The following is a 13,817-nucleotide window of genomic DNA, read 5'->3' on the forward strand; positions in this document are numbered from 1 at the left end:
TCTAAATATCACATATTTAGAATATATAATCCAAGAACCACTTTAAGAAGTCGTTCTTTGGATAATTTAGCAAACATTTACTGAACAGTTATGTGCCACCAATCTAGTATTGGCTATTGTTACTTTGTCTCAATGAAGACAGAAAATGGAGATGGGAACTTAAGCCTTTTTATCTCTTGTATAGATCCATACAGACCCAAGTTCTCTTGACCTATATTCAAATTGAAGTTTGGTCTTTCTCCAAAAATTCTGAACACTGTTATTTTTCCCAGTCAAATTCAAATCTTCATGCTAATGTTTGAGATTAGTTTGATAATTGATATATTTATTAAACATTATTAAATGATTGCAATATCTTAAATTGAAAGCCTTAAGGTGTTTATAACCTACTAAGGGTACACAAACACTGATACTAATAAGCTGTGAAGAAAGTACAAACTTCTTTAGGGGTTCAGAAGAAATTACTTAAGGGAGTGTTTCATATAAGAGGTGACATGTTAGGTAAACTTTGAAAAATTGATAGGCCAAGATCAAGGCTGCATGGCACTCCAAGCAAAACACTGAAGTGGAAGCAAGTAGGATTAAAACCATAATGTGGATGGATCACAGATTATTGAAAGTACATTAAAGGAAGACGTGGCTAGGAAGGTTGGGGTAATTTTGTCAATGGAAGGGAAGAGACAAATGGGAGAATGTCTTGAGACGTTCTCCAGGTCAAGGGCTAGTTTATCATGGAGTGCAGCGGACACAAGAGAAAGGTAATAACTGATGCATTCCCAGAAAAGGTGAAAGATGATTGCAAGATTCCAGATAGAGGTGTTACTCTGAACAGAATAGGAGATTAGTTGTTCTGATGAAGCAATGAAGGAAAAAAATGGAATCAGAAACTGTCATACTGTAGGGGAAGTGACAGTACCTGAGACAGCTATAGTCAGAGAGCCCCACTGTTCCAGGTAATCAGAGGCAAAGTCATGTCCCCAATAGTGAGGCTATGAGCACATGGCCGAAGTCTGTTGACAACCCTGTTAGGAGTCAGCTAATAAACATGTCAGTAAGAGGGGTCAGCCATCTGTATCTGGCATTAATAGTAACACTTTACATGTTTACTATATTTCCTTTTCATTTCATGATTTGAAATCCAATCATGTGGTTCCAAATTTAGAGCTCTTTCAATTACATGCTGTTGACTGTAGAGAAACAAGCCATTTTACACATTTTTTTCCAGGAGCATTTGGAGTGGAAGCTAAGGAAGAGGGTGATGTATGAATCTGCCCAGGCTACGATAACAAAATACCATAGGCTTAAACAACAGAAGTTTATATCTCAGTTCTGAAGGCTGGGAGTCCTAAATCAATATCTGGCAAGGTTTGTTTTCTGGTGAGTGCTCTCTTCTTGGCTTTTAGATAGCCATCTCCTGGCACTGTCCTCACCTGACCTTCCTTCTGTGGGTGTGCTGAGAAAGAGAGCGATTTCTTCCTCTTCTTATAAAAGGCCACAATCCTATCAGATCAGAGCCCCACCCTTACGACTTCATTTATCTTTAATTACCTACTAAGATTCTATCTCCAAATATAGTCACATTGGGAGATGGGACTTCAGCTTACGAATTGGAGGTGGGGTAGGGGGAGGGGCAAGTAGACACATTTCAGCCCATCACAGATGCCCATGGTGTTAGCAATTGGTAATGTAAAAATTTTTAAAGAACAAAGGAGTCAAGGAATCCAGAAGCAACTCTAGTTTTGTTGAGTGTCTACACGGGCTACGCAGAAGAGCAAATAAATCCATGAGAGACTAGACCACAGAGTAGGATAGGAGTACAAGAATAGGGGCCAGGATTCGGAGGCAGTGCTGGGGTTGTTGAGAGAGAGGCCCTAGAAGACGGGAACAGTTAAGGGAACCCAGACTCAGATTTGGAGATGTATTAAATGAATACTGTGAACTTCAAGAGGACTTGAACTGTTCTAGTGGTTAGGTACATGGTTTCTAGTGTCAGGATGCTATGGCTTGTATTCATTCTAGAGTTATAACTTTAGATAAATTACTTAGCCCACCTAAGGCTCAGCTTTCACACCTGTAAAACGAAATTATACCAACCATGTTGGTTCATCAGGAAAGATGAAAGAATTCATGTAAAATGCTTTGCATATGCCTGCCACATAATAAACCTTAATAAACATTGGTCATTATTACAATTTAGTCTTGTTACCTCACTCAGGACCCAAAATAGCTGCTACTTGCATGGTAGCAGCTACTAGGTACTAGCCAGTACCAAAAAGTACATAAAAATATAGAAGTTAGGCAATCACTCTGAGTATTAGGTTGGGCAAAAGTAATTGCAGTTTTTGCAATTTTTAATCTTTTAAACCACAATGACTTTTCCACCAACCTAATATTTTCCTACTTCTTTCATTTACCAAGAAAATATAAAATTCAGTTGCCTTTTCATTGCCAAAGTTTTCCTTCACTACTAGTTCTCTGCTTCCAGGCCCCAGCTTGGGTTATGCCCAGGGAAGCCTCGCATCCTGAAGATTTTCACTCTTCTCCTGAGTTTCTAGTTCTCAGCTTTCCCATGGCAGCTGGTCAATAAAGCACTAGGAAGCCAAGGGGCCTTCAGAAAACCTTGTACCCATTTATTGATACTCACTGTTTTGGTTTGTTTTTAATTTGAGTTTTTATTGTGAACATTTTCAAACATTCTCAAAAGTAAAGTAATATAACAAATCCCCATGCATTCATCATCTAGTTTCAAGAATTATTAGTCTCTTGCTGTTGATTCATCAATGATAATCTCTCCATGAAAGAATACCTTTTAATACCACAAAATGTTCTTTTTTCGTGTTTTTTTTTTGTTGTTGTTGTTTTTGTTTTGTTTTTTAAAGGAGGATTAAAAGAATAGTTATTTTGGGTCTGTTAACCTGAGTCTTGTTCAACGTGTTTTAGAGTAAGTAAACCTAACGCTCCTTCTGGTGGACAAGTAATGGTATGATTCCAGTTCTCTGTTCAAAGACACCAGGAAAGAGAAGATTAACTGCTGAGTAGATTCTTCATCAATTAATGAAGTTGCCTGAAAACTGAAAGGACTTTTCAGCTCGTAAATTGTTCAATTCAACTGTGCTCAATTACTTTTTGAAATGAGTAAAAAGTCTCTAGATTATATACAGCTGCCATGTCTCTTGTAAAATGTGACATCTTAGAACAGAAAGTGTGGGAGTGGGCAACGGCGAATACTACACACTTGTACCTGTGGAAACTAAGAAATACTTACTTTTACCTCTAGAAATATGATCACAAGTCTATTAGCATATTTTCCTACAGTTATATTCATGTATTTGCAATAGCTGTAATGACAGTGAATTTGCATGAGTCTATATAGATGAGCTATTTCATTAAGTGCATTTTAAAGTTATGGTTTTATTACTGCTCTGTTGATAATGGTGATTTTTCTCTTCTTTGCTTTCACTCACCTGCAAGTTTTGACCTAGAATTTTCATCGTAAAAGTATCATGAGAGAAAGTCAGAGAGAGAAAGATAGTTATTTATAGACTATTTGATAGCATATTCTCCTCTACCTGGAAGTCAAACTAAGTGTTAGGAAAAATGGATAGAATAGCCACAGACTTTTGCTTCTTGGTTTTATGGGCCACAATGAAAAGTAGAATGGCAGGTTTTAACAAGTAAATAATGTCCTTTTTCCTTCTGTGTGTTGACCAGTATGCCCCCTTTTACTTACTTTTGGAAGGGTGGGAACCTAGCAAAACAGACATAAGCATTGTTCTCAAAGCAAAACAAACCAAAAAAAGGATTATCAAGGCTTGCAAGGAAGTACAGCAAGGCAGGGCTAGGAGTGGGATAGAAAGGTAGCTTAAATTAAAGGTGTCATAAAACTGAAAAGCTGAAACTTCCTTGGTCTTACAGGGTACTTTTCAATGTTTATCCATCACCCAGGAGGATGTGCTTATGTGCATGCATGGGTATGAGTAACCAGATCTGTTCAAATTTGAAATGGGAAATTTGAAATGGGAAAACTAGGATCGTTATTGTCATAAACCAAAGAGGGAAATGTGGGTGAAAGGAGGAGAGCAGAGGCAGAAGAGCTGCTCCTAAGCAACTAAGAGGTTTGTACTTACTCGCAAGATAGGTCCAGAACTACAGCATCTAAAATAGTAATGAGATTTCTCTCTTTCCTCCCTCCCTCTTTCCTTTTCTGCCTTCTCCTCAGTCTCCTCCTTTTTTTCTTCTTTGTCTTCTTCCTCTCCTCCTCTTCCTTCTCCTCTCCCTCCCCTGTCTCCTGCTCCCTCTCACCCTCCTTCCTCTCCTCTTCTTCCTCCCTTCCACCCTTCCTTTCTCCCAGCACCCATCGAATTCCAGAAATAGTGTCTGATATTAACAAAAAGCTCTGAGTTTACATACATACACTCTGCCCTTCTTTTGTACAAAAGAAAAATAAATAGGTGCTTATACTTGTATAGTAATAAATTGTAAAATGCTTTAACTATTATGCTGGTCTTTCGGTATCTTTTTCTCTTTTAAATTTAAAATGTCCTTACACTCTGATATTATAAACACTGTTCCCCTGAAATATATTGTAAGAACATAAATCACATGTTTGTGTGGTTGGACAGGACTTTCTTGACTTCCTCAGGTGACAAGCTGCAATTTGATAACATATATATGCACCAGAGCAATAGCTTTTTTTTTTAAATGATCAAAGAGGTCTTTATAAAGTTCTTTCATGACTTCATTCTAAATATACAGAATAAAAAATAGTGTCAGTACATTCATGAGACACCAGTCTGATTTTCCTTATACTGTCTCAAAATTTAAAGATAAATTTCCCAAGAGAGTGTGCAATGCATCATAAAATGGCCCTTTTTTGTAGGTGGGAGAGGAAGGATTGGGCAGGGTAGCATATTAAATTTTACCATGATAGACATGCAAGCCTGTTATCCAATCTAGTATAATTTATATACATTTTGATGACTTAGAAAAACAAAGCAGTCATTTGTGACAAGCCTAAAAAGCTTGACATATTTAACATACTGAGGAACTTTTTTTTATGGTGTCCAGAAATTCTTTAATTGTACCACGGAGGCCTTTTGAAAGTAACAAATAGAAGGAGAGTTTCTGTTCAGTTTGCTGAACATCACATTGCACCCTAATAATATACAACTTGAACTGAGGGTGGATACCTTACTGTGGGGACAGAGCCCCAGAGAGTAGTTTACAGGCTCTCGGCCTCACGTGGAAAGGTGCTGGCTCGGGTGGTGGATGGCCGTCGGCTGTGGCTGATTGGCCATCGGCTGTGGCCGGTTAGCCGATTGGCCGCTGGTATAACTGCTGCGGCTACGGAGGAGAGCCGAGGAGCCGAGCAGAGCGGAAGAGAGCAGAAGAGGAGGGCCGAGGAGAGTGGAGGAGAGTCGTCGGTGGGTCGGTTGGCGGAAAGGCGGACGGCAGGTCGGCGACCGGTGGGCCCAGCCTCCAGTGAGACCATAGTGGTATGACTCCCCTACCTATGGCTCCGTGGGTGTTCCTTTTTGGCCTCACCATATCCTGCGTTCTTGTGTGGGGAGCGGGAGCAGAGACCCCACAGGCCTCCCCCCACGACACTTACCTTAGCACACAAAGGAAAAGTATGTCGGTACAAAATATGGACTAAACTGCTTTCAGGAAAAAAGAAAAAAAAAAAATGATCCAGGATGGAAAAAGGAATTTTCCTTCCTTGTTTGGAGTCCTCCCAATTAAGGCAGATCCCATCCATTATAATTTCCGCTGTTAAAAGGTTTTCCCACTTACTCAGTTCTCGCCTCTGAGTTCAACCCCTGCTGGATTCTTTTGGCATAACTTTGCACCATGGAGTTAACGATGGGCAGAAAGAAGTAACACACCATTACAACGACCAGCTTCTCAAATATCCAGCACAACCAGTTTTCTCCCTGCGGTGTATCCATTTCACTTGCTTCTTTGGTTTTTGTTTTGATGAATCCTAATTTTTCCAGCTTTACTGAGATATAATTGACATATAGCATTGTGTACGTTTAAGGTGTACGAGGTGCTGATTTGATATGTGTACAGAATGCAAAACAATTACCAGAATAAGGATAATTAACACATCCGTCACCCCACATAATTGAAAATATTTAAGGTTTACTTTCTTAGCGACTTTGAAGTGTATAATACAGTATTGTTAATTATAGTCACCAGGCTGTATATTAGATCCCCAGAACTTATTCATCTTATGACTGTAAATTTGTCCCTTTAGACCACCATCTCCCCATTTCTGCCACCACCCCACCCTGGCAACCACCAATTTACTCTCTGTTTTAATGAGTTCAGAGTTTTTAGGTTCCACATATAAGTGAAATCATACGATATTTGTCTTTCTCTGATGTATTTCACCTAGCTTAAGACCATCAAGTTTCATCCATGTTGTCACAAATGGCGGGGTTTCCTTCTTTTTATGGTTGAATAGTATTCCATTGTATATATGTACCACATTTTTTAATCCATTTATCTGTCAAAAGGCATTTATGTTTCCCTGTTTTGGCTGTAAATAATGCTGCAATGAACATGGGGATACAGATATCTTTTCAAAATAGTGACTTCATTTTCTTTGTATATATACCCAGAAGAGGAATTGCTGGATCATGTGGTAGTTCTATTTTTAACTTTTTGAAGAACCACCATACTATTTTTCATAATGGCTATACCAATTTAAATTCCCATCAACAGAGTATAAGTGTTCCCTTTACTCCACATCCTTGCCAGTACTTGTTATCTCTTGTGTTTTTGATAGCCAATCAAATAGGTGTGAGGTGATATCAGAAGATAGGTGCAGAATTAGAGCACCAACAATAATAAGGTTTCTCTTTCCTTTTCCATCCCCTCATTCTCACTTCTCCCCACTGAAATTTATATTTTTATTTCCCTGATATTAATGATGTTGAACACCTTGTCATGTACTTGTTGGCCATTTGTATGTCTTCTTTAGAAAAATGTCTCTTCGGGTCCTTTGACCATTTTTAAATCAGATTATTTGTTTTCTTGCTATTGAGTTACAAGAAATCCTTGTAGATTTTTGATGCTAACCCCTTATCAAATATATAGTTTGCAAATGTTTTCTCTCAACCTATAGGTTGACTTTTCATTTCATTGATTCTTTCTCTTGCTGGGTAGAAATTTTTAGTTTGATGTGGTTCAACTTGTTGATTTTTGCTTTTGTTGTATGTGCTTTTGGTGTCATAATAATAATAAAAAAAAATTGCCAAGACAAATGTCTAGGAGTTGTTTTCCTTGTTTTCTTTTAGGAGTTTTAGAACTTCAGGTCTTACATTTAAGTCTTCAATCCATTCCAAGTTAACTTTTGTGAATGTTATAAGTATTCAATTTCATTCTTTTGCATGTGAATATCCAGTTTTCCCAACACCATTTATTGAAGAATTGTTTTCTCCCCACTGAGTATTTTTGGCTCCCTTGTCAAATACTAGTTAAATGTATATGTGTGGATATATTTCTGGGCTCTCTGTTCCATTGGTCTATGTGTCTGCTTTTATGTCAGTACCATGCTCTTTTGATTACTATAACTTTGTAATATAGTTTGAAATCAGGAAGTATGATGCCTCTAGCTTTATTTCTTTCTCAAGATTGCTTAGGTATGAGGTCTTTAGTGGTTCCATGTGGAATATTAGTATTATTTTTTTCTACTTCTGTGAAAAATGCCATTGGAATTTTGATAGGGACTGCATTGAATCTATAGATGGTTTTGAGTAATATGGACATTTTAACATTTTAATCATGTGTCTTCTGATACATGAACGTGGGATATTTTTCCATTTATCTGTGTATTCTTCAATTTCTTCATCTGTCTTACTGGTCTTTTGTCTCCTTGGTTACATTTATTTCTAAGTATTTTATTATTTTAGATACTAATCTAAATGAGATTGATTTCTTTTAAAGACTGTTTATTGTTAATACGTATAAACAGAACTGATTTTTGCATGTTGATTTTGTATCCTGAAACATTACTCAATCCATTATTAGTTCTAACAATTTTTGATGTCGTCTTTAGGGTTTTCTATATGAGATCATGTCATCTACAAACAGAGACAATTTTACTTCTTCCTTTTTGTTTTGGATGACTTTTATTTATTTTGTCTTGCCTAATTGCTCTGGCTAGCACTTCCAGTGTTTTGTTGAATAGGAGTGGTGAGAATGGGTGCCTTTGTCTTGTTCCTGATCTTATAGGAAAAGCTTTCAACGTTTTATCATTGAGTATAAGGTAAACTATAACTATTATATCCTCTTGATGGATTAATCCCTTTATCATTATATAATGAACTAATATGTTTTTTGTTATAGTTTTTGACTAGAAGTCTGTTTTTATTTTATTTTTTTCTGATGTAAGTGTAGCTACCCCTGCTTGTCTTGGTTCACATTTGTATGGCATATCTTTTTCCATCCCTTTACTTTGAACCTACTCATGTAGCTGAAGTGAATCTCTTGTAGGCAGCATGGAATTAGGTCATGTTTATTTAACCCATTCTGCCACTATATGCATTTTGATTGGATAATTTAATCTATTTACATTTAAATTAATTATTTATACACAAGGACTTACTAATGTCATCCTATTAACTTTTTTCTGGCTGTTTTATAGTTCCTTTGTTCTTTTATTTCTCTGTTGCTGCTTCCTTTGTTAATTCATGATTTGCCATAGTGGTATGTTTTGATTAATTTCTGTTTATCTTTTGTGTATCTACTGAAGTTTTTTGCTTTGTGATTAACATGAGGTTTGCATACAGTATCTTCTAGATATAATTGTCTATTTTAAGCTGATGACAACTTATTATAATTACATACAAAAACTCTACTGTTTTAATCTCGTTTCATATTTTTGATGTCACAATTTGCATCTTTTAATATTGTGTATCCATTAACAAATTAACTAATTATTTTTAACAGTTTTGCCCTTTAACCTTTATACTAGAGTTAAGTGATTAATACACTACCATGTTACAGTATTGGAGTGTTTTTAATTTGACTGTATATTTACCTTTAGCAGTGCTTTATATTTTCATGTTTTTCATGTTACTAATTAGCATCTCATATTTTAGCATTTTTTTATAAGGCAATTCTAGTGGAGATGCATTCCCTCAGCTTCTGTTTCTCTGGGAAAGTCTTTCTCTATCCTTTTATTTCTGAAGGACAACTTTGTCAGGTAAAGTATTCTTGGTTGGCAGTGTTTTCTTTCAGAATTTGGAATATATATCATCCCAATCTCTCTTGGCCTGCAAGTTTTCTGCTGAGAAATCCACTATTAGCCTTATGAGGGTTCCTCATGTGTGCAAAATTATTTTTATCCTGCTGATTTTAAAGCTCTTTCTCTCTTTGATTTTAGAAAGTTTTATTTATGATATGTCTTGGAAAATATCTTTTGAGTTGAAAATTCGGGGGGCCCTATGAGTTTCATAAACTAGAATGCTCAAATCTCTCCCCATGTTGAGGAAGTTCTCAGGTATTTGTTCCCTAAATAATCTCTCTGCCCTGTTTTCACTCTCTTCTTCTGAGATTCCAATTATGTGTAGATTGTTTCTTTTAATAGTATCCCATAATGCACATAAACTTTCTTCACTCTTTTATATATATTTTTATCTTTTCACTCCTCTGACTGAATAATTTTCATGATGTCTCTTCAAGTTCACACATTCTTTAGGTCAAGTCTATCATTGAAGCTTTTCAATTAATTATTCGGTCATTGTATCTTCAGCTCTAGCTTTGCTAATTTTTGAATTGTTGAGCTTATTTTGTTCATGCATCATTTTCCTAATTTTACTTAGGAAATAATTTTACTGTTATCTTGTAATTCACTGAATTTCTTTAAGAAGAGTATTCTGGATTCTTTTTCAGACAGCACATAGATCTCCATTTAGTTAGGGGAAGTTATTGGATCTTTATTAGTTCCTTTGTTGGTTTCAATATTGTGGGGACAGAGCCCCAGAAAGTAGTTTACAGGCTCTCAGCCTCACGTGGAAGGGTGCTGGCTCGGGTGGTGGATGGCCGTCAGCTGTGGCTGATTGGCCATCAGCTGTGGCCGGTTAGCCGATTGGCCGCTAGTATAACTGCTGTGGCTACCGAGGAGAGTCGAGGATTGCCGAGGAGAGCCGAGGATTGCTGAGGAGCCAAGGAGAGCCGAGGAGAGCGGAAGAGAGTCGTGGGTCGGTTGGCAGAAAGGCGGACGGCAGGTCACGCGTCCGGTGGGCCCAGCCTCCAGTGAGACCATAGTGGTATGACTCCCCTACCTATGGCTCCGTGGGTGTTCCTTTTTGGCCTCACCATATCCTGTGTTCTTATGTGGGGAGCGGGACCAGAGACCCCACAGGCTGCCCCACACGACAAATGGCGGAGTGAGCAGGGTCTCCCGCACGACAAATATTTACCAGGTTCTTCATGGTCCTTGTATCCTTGCATTGGTATCTGCACATCTGAGGAAGCAGTCTCCTCTTCCAGCCTTTCTCAGCAGTGGTGTGGGGCTATTGACTTGCTTCACTGCCCAGGCTCAGGCTTTAGATGTGCTGCACAGCTGCTTGACATTTCTGACCAGACTTCATGGTTTCATGGAGCTGGAGGCTATGCTCAGCAGTTGAGCAAGGCTACTGACTTGCTTCCCTATCTGCACAGGCCTCTATATTGTGCTCTGTGGCTAAGACAAACTGCCCTCTGGGGACCCAAACTGAGAAGATTCAGTGACAGAGCTCTCTGGCCAGATGGGGCTGCTAGTTCAACTCTCCGTATGAGCAGAACCAATGGTTGGGATCTCCACTCAGGTGCCACAACCAGCAGGAACATGGTCCAAGGTCCATGAGCTCTTCTGGACCTGCCCCCTTTTCTTTCTCTAGCTGATTCCCCCCAGTGATCTGCATGAGGCAGTACCTAAGGGGACCTCCCTGAAAGTGTCCCAGTGTGCTGGAGAAGCTGAATGTCCACCTTGGGCTCTCCTTTTCAAACTGGAGAAACTGCAGATCGAGAGAGACTCCTCAGTGTAATGCACTGGCCTGGGGGATGGGCAATACAGTCAAAGTAAAATGACTTCTCTCACCTTTCTAATGTGGTTTTTCTCAGTTTGTGTGGTCCCAGGGGTGCTTCTGCCTCATCCCTGGGTTCAGAGATCTTCCGAAAGGTGTCTTGTCTGTGGATAGTGCTAGTTGTTCTTTCTTTGAGGGGAACTGTAGACAAGAACCACTTATTTCACCATCTGGCTGACATCATGCTTAGTAATGGCTTTTATATCTAGACAAGTTGATGTTATGTAGCAATAGCTAGCATATATGTGTTCTTAAGAATATCAGGTATAGATAAGTTAATGGGTTGTGGAAAAGGAAGAAACAGAAAAGAAAAAGGAAGTTAGACCACTCTTCAATCATAGCTAATACTGAAAATGGTGTTTTTTTTAATCAAGGATTTTACAGATCAGCCATACATTGATATGTAACTTTGATAGTTCTATCACATACATCTGTTGAGATAGGACTATTGAGATTTTTAAGTCAACTTCGTTAAGCTCTGGAAAAGAAATTCCAGAAAGCCATATCCTCACCAAAAAGCCCTCTGCATGTACACAAGCAAGGGAAAGTCTCCACAGCCCAAGCCAGTAAAACAATGCTCAGATAAAGGAGTGGATTTTAAGGGCTTCAGTTAATAAGACCTCTAGTTCCCCAGCCAGTGGGTATTCAAGTGTTGACTGCGCAGGTAGGTGCTTGAGGACACACAGAAGGAGCCAGCCCTAAGAGGCTGCTTCCCGTACACCGCCTCAAAGACGTTTGGATTTTCAATTTATTTTTTAAAAGCAGATACACAGTAAACATTGGAATGTGAGCTTTATGCTAAATATATTTTGGTTTCAGAGCAGTTATCTCTTGCTGCCAGAATAGCCCTAAGGATTAAGACGGTTTATTGGGATCAAATGCCTAAGAGATTTATTATAGTGCAGAATGTTTACTCATTCCCATTAAAATGCCGATTATGCTTATTTCTTTGCCTCTCGCTCTCCTCCTCCTTTCTTCCCTCCTCCACAACCCAGATTCTATTATTTTATTTCCTACTTTAAGATGGATCGACTTTGATTTTTATCCTTTATTAAAACTGAGTTCTTGGAAACTCTCCAACTTTATGTGGGCCAGGAAGTAGCAATGGCATATATGTAGCTCATTAAGGACTTGGGAACACTGAGTCTCAGAGCAATTACAAGAAAGAAAAAACAAAACACCACTCTTTCCAGGCACTGTCTCTGATGACTGAAGAGAAGTGTGCACTTTTGGATTAATGTGTCACGAAGGATCACAAACACCCTAGATATAATCATCTCCAATTGAGAGCCATGGAAGGGCAAGGACAATTTGCTGCCAGGCATATGCTTTACTTGGATTAAAAAAAATAAAAAAAAAAAAAAAAAAAAAAAAAAAAAAAAAAATATATATATATATATATATATATATATATATATATAAAGGAAATTATTTATTTAATAGCCAAATCCTATGTAAAACGTTCAATAAGGCAGATGAGTTTACATGCAATATATCAGCTCTCATGGAATAGACATGAGACATCAGAAAATATGATCACTTAATTAAGAAAGCTACAGCCCAGGAAATAATGCTAGACAGCTTGATAATGCCTCCAAATGTATAAGAAAAACAATCATTGAGTCCACTAGGCTGTATAGTATGAATTTATGAAAACCGTGGTGGGCTGGGCAAGGTCTGCTATACCCTGATAAATTCATCTCTGATCCTCAGTGACTATTAGAATGCCTGGCACCAAGAGGGGCCCAGAGAACTTTCGTGGAAGGAACGATTGAATATAGCTGGCCTGCTACTCCTGGGGTGTGCAAATACAGTTTGAACATTTCCGTTTTTGTTTTCGTCTTCTTTTTCTGGTGCTATGCTTGGAAAGCTCTAGACCAGCTGTTGTCAAATGTTAGCATATATAAGAATCACCTGGAGGTCTCTTTCCAGCACAGCTTGCTGGACCCCACCTCCTGGAGTTTCTGATTCAAGAGGTCTGGTGTAGGATCTGAGAAGTCGCGTTTCTCACATACAAAGGTGATGCTGCACTGCTGGTGCATGGACCACATTTCAAGAACCATGTAGCCTATAAAGTGATGAAAGAGCAATTATACACTGGAGGTCAAAGAAGTGCTCATCTCTGCTAATTGAAAAAAGTATGATTTGCATCTGTTCAACAGACTTGGCGCAGTTACTGTCAGCTGCTTAAGTTTCCACTACAGATGCAAGAAAACAAGTGTGTTTGCACTTTCTGTGCATCTGTCTGATTGTGGCAGCCAATAATGAATAGGGGAACACAGGAGAAAACATGCAGAGAATTTTTGCAACTCAGAAATAACCTTGTAAACAACAAATAAATACCAGTTTTACTTGAAAGCAGAATCTAAAATTTGAGTTTAAATGAGTACTGAAAATTATCCCCCCACATCTTCACCTTCTGGTTGATTGCACTTTTAAAAGCGTAAAGGTTAAAACTAAATTAAAGGGGGGTGGGGGCGAAGCATGAGTAGAAGTCTTTAGTTGCCTGATAGCTTGAAAATTCTTTGAATCTCTGATGAATTATTTGGATTCCCATTGATATGGTTAAGAAGAAAGCTAATTTACTATTGGAAAAGGACAAAATGAAAAATAAAAAGAGTACTGTGAATTGAGCACTTAACTGTTTGTCAAGCTCACTGCTAAACTCTTTATGTTCATTGCCTCATTCACTCCATTCCCTCCTCATAACCGTCCTTTGAGATCAGCACTGTTTCTCTG

The sequence above is a fragment of the Rhinolophus sinicus genome, chromosome 3, assembly GCF_057876585.1.
Source record: "Rhinolophus sinicus isolate RSI-liver-muscle chromosome 3, RSI-T2T, whole genome shotgun sequence".
In the NCBI taxonomy this organism is placed as follows: Eukaryota; Metazoa; Chordata; class Mammalia; order Chiroptera; family Rhinolophidae; genus Rhinolophus; species Rhinolophus sinicus.